Genomic DNA, 13,376 nt, shown 5'->3' with positions numbered 1-13,376 from the left:
CTTTTACGGTGGAAAAATTCCATCTTGACAGTAAAGAAGGCTCAGGAGACACTTTTCAGAGATGCAGATAACATATTCCCTCAAGTTAGAACAGAAAAGAGGAAGTCAAAAAAATTCCCCACATACTGGACTTTTGTCATAGTGAATTTCACTCAAAAACTCTGTATCATTGTGGAAATCAGCAGTTCTTAAATACCTATTAAATTTCCAGGTGTTATTGATCATTAGATGTGATATTAATAGATATTTTGAGATATCTGTTTGAATGGATTTTGATGAAAAAAAATCAAGATTTGGTGATCAACACCTTGCATTGAGCTGATAGGTTTTGCTTTCCTCTTCAGTTTTGAAGTACAAACGGTGCCTTAACAGTAGAACATTTCATAAATTACTACCCACTGTAACATTAATTACAACAGATTGAAACACATAGCCTGATTGTTTTGATAGGGAAAGATAACTAAAATAGAGAAATTATGCATTAATAATCACAATGCTTATTATAATCATACGGAGTGTGACTAACAAGTTTGGAGTCTCTAGAAATATCTTAAAACCTTCCTTTATGTGGTTGGTTCTTTTTCCTTCTGATGGAAGCCTATCTTTTTATTTGTTCATGTATTTATTTTATTGGAAAGGCACATATACTGAGAGGAGGAGAGACAGAGAAGATCTTTGATCCGCTGATTCACTCCTCAAGTATCTGCAATGGCTGGAACTGAGCCAATCCGAAGCCAGGAGCCTCTTCCAGGTCTCCCATGTGGGTGGCAATGTCCCAAGGCTTTGGGCCGTCCTTGATTGCTTTCCCAGGCCACAAGCAGGGAGCTGGATGGGAAGCAGGGAAGCCTGGATTAGAATCAGCACCCGTATGGGATCCCAGCACATTGCAAGATGAGGACTTTAGTTGCTAGGCCACTGCGCCAGGTCTGGAAGCCTATCATTTTACTATGTTATTTCTCATGTCTTTATTTCAGCGTGGAACATATTCCCTTAATCATTAGTGTGTACCCACAACTAGAGCAAATCTATATAAAACTAGCTTCAATCATAACTCAGACATTGGACATTCCTCAAACCTCAGTGTAATCACTAATTCATCTTGTAAGCAACATGGTTACTTAAAAGACTGCTGGTTTAAAATGATGAGTGTTTACATAAAAGGCAGGAGAAGGGAGCACTGCAGAAGGCTGTGAAGTCTATGATTTCCTGTGAGGAAACACCTGACATCCTATGAGAGGGACAAAAGATTTGTTCCCTGTCAGATACCACCTGAAATAAATTAAATAAATTACCCAACCTTGAATATCAAAACATCCTGAGCTTCAGATGTGTTTTAATAATGTCAGAGAGAGATGTGTGCTGATAGGGAAGAAACTGAATAGAGCCCATGTTCTTTACGATCCTAAAACAAGTTTTTGTCTTAGCTTCATGATGTCTGTGGCAATGTATTTTGATCTAATATTGCCACGTAGATGTGAAGGAATTTCTCAAGTGGAAAAAAGAAAGCAATTAGGAAAGAGATCAAGAGGCCTTTCTACCCTGATACCCTTAACCAGGTAAAACAAGGACGGAGGTGGGAAAAGAAGCACTGAGACGAAGAAGGAAAGGAAAAAAGAAACTACAGAGGGGTTAAGATAACATTTCTAGGGCCTAGCGTGGTGGCGCAGTGGTTAAGGATCCCATATGGACGCCGGTTCTAATCCCGGCAGCTCCACTTCCCACCCAGCTCCCTGCCTGTGGCCCGGGAAAGCAGTCGAGGACAGCCCAAAGCTTTGGGACCCTGCACCCAAGTGGGAGACCCGGAGGAGGCTCCTGGCTTCGGATCGGCATAGCATCAGCCATTGTGCTCACTTGGGGAGTGAGTCATTGGACGGAAGATCTTCCTCTCTGTATATCCGCTTTCCAATAAAAATTTAAAAAATCTTAAAAAAAAAAGATAACATTTCTAAAGGAGATGTGGCCTACACCCTGTTCGTATAAATCAGGCCTCCGTTTTTCTCTGTTTTCCACACAATTTTCAGCTACCGGTGTTGGCAAGTCTTTGAGAGCTTTTATCATTGTGGTAGGAAAGTCCACCTTAGTAGGGTAAGAAAAATCCCAGAGCTTATGGAATTGAATCATAAAATTAAACATAAAATAGAAGGAAAATAATGCCACCATGCCAACCCATAAGATTTCTATTTTGTCTCGGTTTTCAGACTCTCCCTGCTGTGTTAAGCTGCAACAGTCCAACGTGGTGTATAGTTTAATAGCTCACCCTTCATTGGCTGTCCTTGCACCCCTGTATAATCTCATCGCTCTATCCATGCTTTTTTTGGCTTCTTCTCCCGGATCAACTAGCGGAACTCCCACCCTCGTATGAGGCTGTGATCCCTGGAAAACTCAAATAAGACGATCACGCTTTACTTCTGTTCCTAGAAGTTTATCTTTGGTCTCCAATCATTAAAATTTTAGCAACTTCTATTTTTTTAAGACCTATATCAATTTTTGATTGCATTGCATTTACCTGAGCCTCTGCTTCGCGCAATACCAATCACAGATGTTTCATAAATATTTGTGAGTATAAATTCACGGTGTCTTAGCAGAGTGTTGGTACACCTGCTTAGTGAATGTTTTATCAGATGAAGTGTGATGATTATGCTTTGGCAGTACAAGGTCTTTATCCAGCCTTTAATCATGTCCAGAGCAATGGCTGAATGCATAGTGCTTGAAGTCATCTGGTTGAAATCCACCTGCTTACACAGGTATTTCAGAGGAAAGGGGAGTACTTTATTTGCCTTAGCATCTGGGAATAATTCATCACAGAAACTAACTTGCAAGATCAATCACTTTGGATGCCTTACTTCTTCTTAAATGAGGAGGATTTGGTTTCCAGTGTTGGGCATAGAAGCTGAATGTGTAGTGACTCAATTCTTAAAAATATGTGACTATGAGAGAGGGGAGATTTTATCACTTAGAGGGCAGTAATGTGAGAGCCTTCTGGAGTGGGGTAAGTGCGCAAAATTTACCTTGTGGATGCCTCTCAAAAACATCTTAAGCCTAATGCATAAAGATTTTCCTGGAGTTTTGTTTTTTATTTTGCTCTCAAGTCTCAAACTAGGTGACATATTTCAACAAGGCTTTTTTTTTTTTTAATGATGAAACAATAGTTTTTTTTTTTTCTTAGAAGTTTGTCTGAAATGAAATGGAACTGCAAACCTATTCTGCAGCTGGTGTTCATATGCTATTGTTAAATCCTGGCTTTCATCTCAATCTACCCTGAGTACATAAGAAATTAGAAAGTATAATAAAAAAAACAAAAAGCATTTCCACCTGGGCCATGTCTTCACTGTATAGTAAAGTGAATTATTACATGGATATGATTTAAACCTTCAAGACATTTTGTACGTGGTGTCTGGATATCTAAGACAATATTTTTCTGGAAAAACTATGATTCACTTTCAAGTTTTGTGAATCTGACTAGACTTGCAAGTTGTGCAATTTTTCTTCCTTTCTTTAGTCAGCTTCGTGTCCTACACAAGTCAGGTAATATTCTGTAACACGGCAGGGTTTGTTTTCCCACCAGGTTGATTATTTAGATTTCAAAACTTTTAAATCTGATGACAACAATAAAGTCAACTGGAATGAACACTGAGGAGTTATTCATACTTCAAATTAAAAATATTTAATCATGAAGAAATCTACTCTTTTTTTCTGGTTTTTTTTTTTAGACTTTTTTATTTGAAAGTCATAAATGCAACAACAGAGAGAGGAGAGAGAGCGATCTTCCATTCTCTCATTCACATCCCCCAAATGCCACGGCAGACAGGTCTAGGCCAGGCCGATGCCAGGAGCCGGCACTCTCTTCAGGTCCCCTTCCTGAGTGCTGTCTGCTGCTTTTCTAACTGCATTAGCAGAAAACTAGTAGTATATGAGAGGTTTTCAGAAAGTTGATGGGGATGCATGTTAAGCAAAAGCTATACATGAACTTCAACATTTTCTTCACCCACCTAAATTTATGGTTTAATCCCATTTTCCATGAACTTTTTTGAATCCCTTCATATGTTTGGACTGCTAAGGAAATGCCCTTGACCAGTAAAATTGAGAAAACTATGTGAAAGTAGATATGCTTAAAAATATGATACGGGTTTATTGATAAGCACCTCACTAACTGAGGTGTCAGTTACCCTACCAGTGGGTATTCAATACCTGCTTGTTCACACTCTGTAAAACAACGCTCATTACACTATCTTAGGAAGCTCATTGAGGACAGAGGCTGTCTTTGTAAGTTCCCAAAGATCTTCCCACGGAATGTGGACTCAATATTTGTTATTACAGGACTTTTATTTTTGGTTTTTGACCTGGTTAGCCATTGTATACTAAAGTTGCAAGCTCAGCTAGAGAGGGAGTGTTTGACGAATTCAATCCTATTCTAATTAAAGCAAAGTTGGACTTACTATGAAACATTTTTTTCTTCAAACCGGTTTATAAAGCTGATTATTCAGTGGTAAGAATGAGATAGGGTCCGGCGTGATAGCGTAGCGGTTAAGGTCCTCGCCTTGAATGTGCCGGGATCCCACATGGGCGCCTGTTCTAATCTTGGCGGCCCCGCTTCCCATCCAGCTCCCTAAAAACTTATTTCTTAAGAGCAGCTTTGCTTGAGCAAGTTTTGCTGTGAGAAGTGGTATTAGCTGCTGGAACTTTCTATTCAAGTTCACACGGGTTCACACTGCAGGATAAACACACCAAAATGTCATGACTCATTTCTGACACCCCATTCTTCACTAGGGCTAGAGTCTCTGGCAATACCTCTAACCTGTGCAGTCTTTTCTCCATCCCCAGTGCTACCACCAGCATCCCCTGGACCACTGTGCTCCTCCTAAGTAATCTCCCCACCTTAGTCTTGCCACTACAATCCCTTCCATCTTGCCCTAGAAAATCCCAATGCAGTTTGAGACTTAAAACTCACTGGCATTGAGTTTCTCCTTGGTCTTCAGGTTGAGGAGCATCCTGAGGATGGTGGGATATGGCCTGGCCCCTGCTGTACTGCCAAGCACGTTATGGTTAACATAATACTTAACTCCACATGTCCTGTGCTAAGAATTCTGCTTGCTTCTTTGTCAAGGCTTTTTTTTTTTTTTTTAATTTCAGGGTCTCCCATTTACTGTTCCTTTTATTCCTTGGCGAAGTTAGGCTCATTCTTTGAGAATCAGACCACCTGATTTATGCCATGCTCTGGTAGTTTATTTTGGTACCCAGAAGTTTCAGTACCCCCTTATCTCCTCCTAGGGCTGCCTGGGTGGATACTACCACCATCCTTATTACGCAGTGATAAAAGAAACTGCCATTCTGTTTGTTTATCTCTCTGCAAAGTCCAGATTGAGGCTTCTTTCAAATATGCATTCCCAGCAGCCAACATCATTTGCCAATTCACCAAGCTTTGGCTAGACAAGTAAAGTCAAAGTACCAAGAATAGTAGTTGGAGAATCAATGATTTTGAAACCAAAACGTTGATTCCATCTGACCCAGCAACCGCTTTCTTGGGCACAAACTCAGAGATGAAATGACTACTTCCTAAAGCTATCTGCATTCTTAAATTCATTGTAGTTTTATTCACATTGGTAAAAAATATGGAAACAAAATAATTGCCAGTATATAAATAAATTGATTACGATAATGCAGAATACATACGTAAATATATACATACACACACTAGAATAGTATTCAGCCTTTAAAAAGGAAATTCTTGCCAGTTACCATGATGTGGATGAAATTTGAGCATATCATGGTAGGTGGCATAAGAAAAATGCTGTATGATATCATTTATATATGGCATCTCAAAAAAAGAAAGAAAAAGAGAGTTAATTATACACATATAGAGAATAAAATGTTGGTTGCCAGTGGTGGAATGATGAGATTTAAATCATAGGATGCCAAATATGAAGGAAGAACAGTCTAGATGGCTAAATCCCAACAGCAGGAGTATAATTAATAGAACAACCTTAGAGTTGAGATTGGGCTACCTAAGTAGATATGGCTGCTTTTGCAGTTAAAAAAGTTATTCTGTGATATGAGAGATGGGTTAAGTTCTTCACCTTCAAAACCATTTGAGCATATGTATACCCAATAACAATGTGTTATAACCTCAGATATAAATAATGCAATTTATTTTTTAGAACAAAATAGATAACTCTTTGACCCTTAAGCATGCTACGATGCTCATCCACACCTTGCTTGAAAGTTTCAGGGCAGACTTTCTGCTGAAGCCACAATGACTAAAGCTAAAGCACATCCATCAACCACCTGCTCATCCTATGGGTTGTGACTCTCATTAAAACCTCACATAATGATGTCTACTGAAATTTTACCTATTATCATTGCCTGTCAGAATTGCAAGTGAGCCTTGAAAAGAAAAGCAACATTGTCATGTGTTTCCTCCCTTTCTTAATCCCCAAGAATTCCTCTTAGAATGATCTCCCAGAAAGGACTCTTTGTTTCTTAAAGGCATTTTCTTTCTGCTGCCTCTATTTTTTCTTAAGAAGGTGTCTGCACCTTTCTAATACATGTTTGATCATTCAGATATGGTCTATAACAACACAGAAAAAGCACAGAGTTCCTTAGTTTTACACGACGGAACCCTCAAACACTTAAACACAAATTCATCTCAAATACTTAAATGCAGATTCATCTCAATATGAATTCATCTCAATATGTATTGAGATAGTCCTTCCTGCTTCTGTACAATGGAACACCTTTCAGGATAATGAACAATTACCTATACAGAAAAACTTTTCCTGTATCATATCAACCAACACAAAGCCTTTATTAACGTTTCAAATATCATCTCTTTCATTTGCCTTTTTATTCTCTTGGTGATGTTTTAATGGGCACTCCTTAATTTTAATGAAATCCAATTACTGTCCTTTGTTTTGTGCATATGCATCCCCTGAAAACATTATTTGCTTGTCTTCATGTCATTAAATGTGTGTCGAAGTCCATTTTTTGTTGCTGTTACAAAGTACCTGAGAATCAAGTGAGATAAAAGAGCTTTATTGGTGTCACAGTTCTGGAAGAAGGCAAGGTCAACCCGGGATAGCTTCGTGTGGCAAAGCCTGTGTCATAACATGGTGAATGACATCTCAGAGCAGCAGTGTGGGAGAGAGCAGCAAGCGATGCTTGAACAAGATGTCAGACTCACTTGTAGTCAACTAGCTTTGCGATTACTAATGCAGTCACAAGAGAACTGAGATTCCCATGAGACAGCTTCCACTCTCCTCTGATGTGGCACTCCCATGACAATTTTCTCTCTTAAAACCCATCACCTCAATGTAGTTCCATTGGAGAATTAAGCTTCAAAATGAGTTTTGTTGGGAACAAACCATATTTAAATTGTAGCATTGTGTACATTATATCACTAACATGAGTTATTTTAAATTATTTCCTCATCTTAATTGATTAATTAAAATGTAGCTTCTATATATTTAGCATGTTTTCTCCATATTCTACTAATATCTCAATGTCTGTAATGCTAAAGTAGCTTGGTTATAATAAATATTTTTATTTAGCATTTATTATAAAATTGTGAGATATTTTAAGTGCAGTTTTCATAGCAAATATATACCAGCTATGAATAACTCATTGTTTTCTTTTGAACAAGTACTTTATTTTTCATTAATCAAAATCTAGGCTTTCATTTGGAAGGATTAATTCTTAACTTGCTTATTGAAATGTGCTATATATATGTAAATGCATATCATTTTAAGAATGTGAAAAATGCACTGTTTTCTGCAGTTGCATTTAATCAAACAGTTTGATCTAAGGCATTGGAAAGCGTGTGAGGCAGATTGAAATTCTGTCAAATAATTATTGCATGAGTGCCTTGTCACTTTTACTCAAGATACATTGCGTAAATGAGTAGGCTCATTAATCATCAAAAACATCAGAATGCACTTTAGGGATCAGGAAATTGGGGACAGGTAGGTTAAGTCAATTGGCCAAGCTAATGATACAAATTAAATCAAGGTCTAGCCATGGAAGAGGCTGCAGCTTGAATTCTGGAAGGTCTGTCCCTGTCTGTGTGCGGTGTATTCTTAACAGAGAAGACTTCCACAACTGGATGTGAATGTTTTGGCAATAATATATTAATATAAAATGCATTTCAAATTTTATGTCTGTATTTTGGTTAATGCCAAGTCAGCCGATGTTAAATAATCCGAAGTTTTGGTTAAATAACTAGGTTTAAAATTTTTCTGACTTGGCCTGGTTATAGTTAACCATGCCATTTTTGAGAAAATTTCAATCAATTTATTCACATGAAGTTTAACAAGTAAGAATGTGAGTGAAACAACTGTGCAGTGTTCTGTTGTCTTCAGTGTATCTACATAATAATGGAGGAAATGATTGAAATTCCTGAGAAGAAGCCTCTCTCTCTTGCATGTGAGATGAGAAATTATGAAACCTTACTGAGCTAGCATAATTGAAGTAAATTTAGTTTTGCTGACTTGATCCCCATTTATCATTTATATAGTCAGCTACACCAGCTATGTTTTTCGTGTGTGTGTGTGTGTGTGTGTGTGTGTGTGTGTGCGCGCACATGTCCAGTCTGGCCTTTTGTGACAATGAGGAGGGCAGAACACTTTAGAGAATGGGTGATGCCTATGAAATAGTAAAGAAGACAGAGATATAACAAATGAGGTATAGCAAATGAGGAAGGGAGAGCTGCAACACTTACTGTAGGGATAACTAATATGCTGAATTATAGTAATTTCTCTGCGTTCCATGATGCTCATTAAACAGGATTCTGCAGGTGCTCCTGTGGGCCATGAATCAGACAGCATTTTGGTTTCAACTCTAAAACCTTCCAACAAACCGCTGCGTAAAAATGGTTAACAAAGAATGGCTTATGGTCCACACACACAATAGCTTCTCCTCTAAATATATTCACACACGCCTCATAAATGTTTGCTTGAGTGTTTTGTTTATCAACAATGTGAATAAATATTTGAAAGAGCATTGCAAAGGAACAGCAAGAATGAACTATAAAATATCTCTAATGACTGAAAATCCGCACTCTTCAAATGAAATGGACTACGAGAGGGGGAGATGTAAGGCAACTGCAGGTGGGCTGCTCACTGTGCGTGTGTGTGTAAGTGTGTGTGCAGTAGCTCTCTACGTGGAGTAAATTGTCTTTTCAAAGTAACACGTCTCTGCCGAGTGGAAAGAGGCTGCATTCCAAGACACATCTGCCACAGAAATCTGGGCTTGTAATTTAAGTTTTAGAGTCCAAGAATGACTAGATTGCTTTTTAAAAGCGCTACTTCCTCAGTGTTTTATTTTATTCTTTGATCAGCTATGTCAGCCAAGAAAGAAAATGGTCATTTATTTCTTTTGAAAGCAGAGGAAAAAAATAAATTTACATTAAATAGCAGTCATCATGACATTCATAAGGGTTCCCAACTATTTATCAACATGCCTGCGTTGCAATTGCAATTTACTTAATCAGATTTGTATCATCAGTAACACCACCGCTTCTGTAGTGAGGCAGCAGGGTTATTTTATGCTATGCACTGTCTAGTCAAATGTACATACTGCTGCATCATTGTCAGAATATGCCTTTGTGTCAGAGGGGCCGGTGGGTTACAGAGGAAACAATAATACTGTTAGTGCATCACCAGCTAGCAAAGAGAAAACTTCACTTTATTAGTGAAATTACACTGGCCACGGATGACTGGCTTTCCTGGTCACTTACACGCTGATTCTGAAGCCATTGATGGGGTCACTGGGCAGCCCAATCCAATGCAGTCATTAAGACAACTGGAGTAACCAGACTGTAAAATGGTTGGTCTGGTTATTTCTTAATGACATAATTGGATCGACCACAGAGAGATCCAATTAATTGCTGAGCAGTTGGTGGTTGTGGTAGGCTCATTGATAAGCTCAGTAGTCAGTGATAAACTTCAATTGAATGTACAGCTTCCTGATTGATTGTACAATTTGCTACGACCAAGAAGAGGATTAAGGATAATTGATTTGGGTGATTTCATTGAACCCATAAATGAATCAGTCATCTTAGGAGTGTGTGCGTTTGTTTGGGTGTTATTTTCACAATGAAGTTTATTCATAAGGCATTCGTGATGCATCATGCTATCTTATAATGTGGCTATTTTACTTGCCAGAGTAAGTTTCATTAGGAAAATCTATAGACTTCATCAGAACAACAGCCAGGAACCCAGAGCAGTCCACAGAAACAGAATAGTAAACTTCCTTCGGGACTAGGGAGAGAAGCTTTCTCTGGTCCTTACTTAGTTCCAACTTTGGATCCCCACCCTCTCTTGCAATGACCATCAGGGGATCAGGAGTGCTCCAGAGACACCCCCAAAACACACACACACACACACACACACACACACACACACACACACATACACACAAATTAGAATAGATAGGCAGAGAACAACAAGGAAAGGGAAAGCTTAGAACCACACAGGAAATGGTCAGCATGGACTCACACATACCTTACTAGGTAGGACACAAATATCAATTACTTCTCACTAAGGTATTGAAGATTACTCTGCACACCCCTCCTAAAACTGTTCTGCACCTCAATTGTTGATATATGTCTTGTTAGAGTTATAACCCAGTTTAGACTATCCTAAAATCTGCCAAGTTCAGCAAAATTATGCTTCAACACTATAAACTGCAAAATGCTAAAATGAAAATAGACATGAGATAGCTGAAGAGTACTCTATAGCCATTTTAAGGTGTATATCAGCCAGTTCTGTGTATAAACCAAAACTTAAATGTCAATGAAGTAGTCACAGAATGTGGTTAAGAACTTGCATTTTTTTTTTTACCATATTGGCTACTCAATACCATGTCAATTCTATAATGTTATACATTGTTGTTGATGTTATGTTGTGGCTTTAAATTGATCGGGATGATATTCTGCCAGCTTGGCCTTCAGACCAGAAATGGTCTCCCCAAGAAACTGTTGAATTTACCTGGACAATAAGATGCTGGACTCTATGCTTGGTATACTCTTGCAATGAAAGAATCTTGACTGATTTTGAAATGTAATACAGCAACAAGGTGGAGGAATCCACTATGCGGGGAGGGTTTCGGGAGGGGTTGGAGGATCGCCAGAGCCTATGAAACTGTGTCACATAATGTAATGTAATGTAATATATCTATCTATATCTATATAATATATCTATCTATCTATCTATCTATCTATATAATATATATATTAATTACATTACATTATAGGGAAAATCTATAGATTGTTGTAGAGACATGTAAGGAAAACAGTTATCTTGCTAGAATGAGGAGGAAACCTTGTGGCAATCTCCCCTTGAAGGAAAGATGTAGTGACTTACAATAAGTTCTTCTTAGCCAGGGCTACTGTGGGAACTTAATTCAGTATGTCTGCCACTCAATTGCACCTGAAATAGACACTCAACAAAGATTTCTTGAATTTACTATAAATTAAAGAAATCTCCAAGTAGTTGGTGCCAAAGAGGTAGCTGGTTCAATTTTTATCATTTTTAAGAAAAGAATGCTTATGACGTGAAAGAGGTTTTTAGGTGAGTGCGTCAACCTGTAATTTCCAAACAGTGATTCATGATTAGATGCCAATCTCTGACAGCGTCCTCACCAGGCCAAATGACAATGAGGGGGATTTAAGAAAGATCAGCTTGAGAGGTTAAAGATTCTCTGTCAGGAAGCCACTGAGAAAGTGAAATTTGTCTTCTTTTGAGTTGAATCTACATGACTACTATGTCCACTTTAAGCCATGGCCTTAGTAGGACTGTAAGCTGCTGTACTTTGTGCTGGGGTGCTTGCACTTTGTAACCTCCCTTCTAGAACACAGTCACCATATTTGGAAAAGCTCAAGCCATTTGGAGAGGCCACATTTAGACACTCTAGTCAAAGGCCAAACCAGAGCTCTCCTAGCCAACTTACCGAAACCCAAGTCAAACAGTCAACCTACTCAATTCTACAGATAATAAGGTATTTGTTTCGATTCATTAAATCTTAGCTTGGCTTATTCCTAGCAAGTTCTAGGTATCTACAACAATGCTATGTATTCACTTGTGTAAGAATTATCTGCTTCCATTTCCTGAGAATTGCCTCTTCTGAGGCTCTATGCCACCTCATTTTCTGATCCCATCTAGAAACCATTCTGCTCAGTGAAACAAGTCAATCCCAAAAGGACAAATATCAGAAGTTCTCTTTGACGTAAGGCAAACTTCAAGCAAAATATGAGACCAATAGCCCTTTCAATACTGTTCATGCTGCATCTCAGGGGGTTTGATTTTTTTGTTTTTATTTTAATTCATTAAAAATTGTTTTTCTTGTTAATTTTCTGACTGACTCATGGGTCACACAATAACATTGTTGCCTCAGGAAGGTCATTGATTTTCTTTTTTATTTCTTCTGTGGCACATTGGTTATTAAGTAGCATGTTATGTAACTTCATGCTGTTGTAAATTTTCTATTTTTCTCTGTTGTTGATTTCGTTTTGTGACTTTTCATTTACAAAAATGTATACTAGCTATGTAGTAGAAGCTGTCACGTCCAGATATGAAGATGCAATACAGTATGCATCTCTTCTTCCAAATCAAAGTTAGGCTCCCAATGAAGCAGTTAAATGTATCTTGACAATAGGATGCTGTGCTCTGCCAATGTCCATGCCCTTGATGTCAGGATACACTTAAAAGGCAGAATGATGAACTTATGACTGATTATCAAGGACTATTCTATTATAATGACATGGGGGAAAATTAATGAGAGTATAGGGGTTTAGAGAGTGGGGAGAGGGAAATTCCAGTGCCTATGAAGCTGTATCATGGAATAATAAACATAATAATATCTTTTAAATTAAAAGGACAGGGCCCGGCACTGTGGCCTTGCAGCTGGGATCCCATATGGGCACCAATTCTAATCCTGGCAGCTTTGTTTCCCATCCAAGTCCCTGCTTGTGGCTTGGGAAAGCAGTCAAAGACAGCCCAAAGCCTTGGGACCCTGCACCTGTGTGGAAGATCTGGAAGAACTCCTGGCTCCTGGCATCAGATTGGCATGGCTCCAGCTGTGGTGGTCACTTGGGGAGTGAATCATCGGACCAAAATCTTCCTCTCTGTCTCTCCTTCTCTCTGTATAGCTGACTTTCCAATAAAAAGAAATAAATCTTTTTTTAAAAATTAAAAACACATAAAAAAGAAGAAAACTCCATGCATGTTCAGAATTTCATCCTCAGTTAGGGCCATAATCAATTAATCAACCTCAGGTTAGACAATTCTAACAAATTGATTCATCATAAAATATCCTTGCCTATTTTTAAACATCTGCAATTATTAAGAAATATAGAAATATAAAGCCATGGCATTAATGAGAAATTT

General features: G+C 38.3%; 1 protein-coding gene across 1 annotated transcript in view; it reads left to right on the top strand.

Annotated features, from left to right (window-relative positions):
• MACROD2 (mono-ADP ribosylhydrolase 2) overlaps nt 1-13,376 on the top strand; it is a 1,602,185-nt gene that overhangs the window by 1,394,905 nt on the left and 193,904 nt on the right. The window lies entirely within an intron of this gene.

This window comes from Ochotona curzoniae, unplaced genomic scaffold, assembly GCF_017591425.1.
Source record: "Ochotona curzoniae isolate NIBS_2020 unplaced genomic scaffold, NIBS_Ocur_1.0 contig_3520, whole genome shotgun sequence".
NCBI classification, from domain to species: Eukaryota; Metazoa; Chordata; class Mammalia; order Lagomorpha; family Ochotonidae; genus Ochotona; species Ochotona curzoniae.
Note: the sequence above shows the minus strand (reverse complement) of the source record. Positions and strands in the feature narration are given on the sequence as shown.